This window comes from Acomys russatus, chromosome 13 (genome assembly GCF_903995435.1).
Source record: "Acomys russatus chromosome 13, mAcoRus1.1, whole genome shotgun sequence".
NCBI classification, from domain to species: domain Eukaryota; kingdom Metazoa; phylum Chordata; class Mammalia; order Rodentia; family Muridae; genus Acomys; species Acomys russatus.
This window is the reverse complement of record NC_067149.1, coordinates 15,132,005-15,133,044: the sequence shown is the minus strand read 5'-3', so window position 1 is coordinate 15,133,044 and position 1,040 is coordinate 15,132,005. Positions and strand designations below refer to the sequence as shown.

The window sequence follows — 1,040 nt, the reverse complement described above, 5'->3', positions numbered from 1 at the left end:
CCAGAGAACGCTTTGAGGTTCCAGGTTCCGGCTGCTGTGGTTGCAGTCCGCTTTGCTGAGTTGCTGGTTTGCTGTGTAACAAACAGGCCTGCTGAAACCTTAATGACAAAAAGTGATATCACTCCAAGGAACTGAGTCTAAAAAGATCTACTTCTCCTGTTCCCATTAACCTCTTTTTTTTTTCCTTTTTTTTTTTTTTTTTTTTTTTTTTTGAGTGGACAGAACAAGCTCCTATTCCAACTCCTACTTCCAAAAATCCATTTAATATATTGTTCTCGGATAGAGGACATATCAGATATTAAACTGATAAGAACAGATACTACACTTGATCTTAGCCAAAAAGGCTGAGAAGCGATTACCCATTAACCTATTTTCTCTCCTGTCTAGGGTAGGTGGGTTGGAAGGGAGGTAAAAGCCTTAAAAAACCCCCCATTAAGTAAGTTTGTAAAAGTCCAAAGCCTACACATTAGAGTCATGTTGCTGGCCCAGGCTGCCACAGTCACATAATGGGACTTAACCATCAATGAGGAGTATGAGCAGACCCTCGTTCTGGAAGTTCTAGAAGCTGCGAGGCAAAGACACACGTGTCAGCATGGCTGCTGTCTCCTGAGGCCTCTCTTATAGCTGTCCCCACTGTGTGCATGGCCTACGAGGACACCAGTCACAAGGCACAGGGAGCAGTGCCAACAGCATCATGTCACTGAATTAGCCCCTTAGAGTCTCCAGCTCTGGAGATACCAGTGCCCCTTGCTTCAATATAGGGCTCTGCAGAAGGCACAGTTTGGCCCAGAGCACCAGTCTTGTCTGAATCTACTTGTAGGAGTTATCAAAATGCTCAACGTGCTCCTCATCTCACAAAGGTGTGTGGGCTACTGTGGTTGGACATTGGTCTAGAAGTTACCGTGAAGGTGAGGGTCCCTAAGGTGTAATAACCAGAACAGGACACAGCCCTCAGGGGTCACCACTCACCACTCAGGAGATACTGCTCAGACCGATGTAGACACCGTTGTCACATCCTCTCAGTGTGATCCTCCACAGAG

General features: G+C 46.2%; 1 pseudogene; it reads right to left on the bottom strand.

Moving 5' to 3' along the window:
- Positions 1-200: 200 nt before the first annotated feature.
- On the bottom strand, positions 201-356 carry LOC127197805 (uncharacterized; annotated as a pseudogene).
- Positions 357-1,040: the final 684 nt, after the last annotated feature.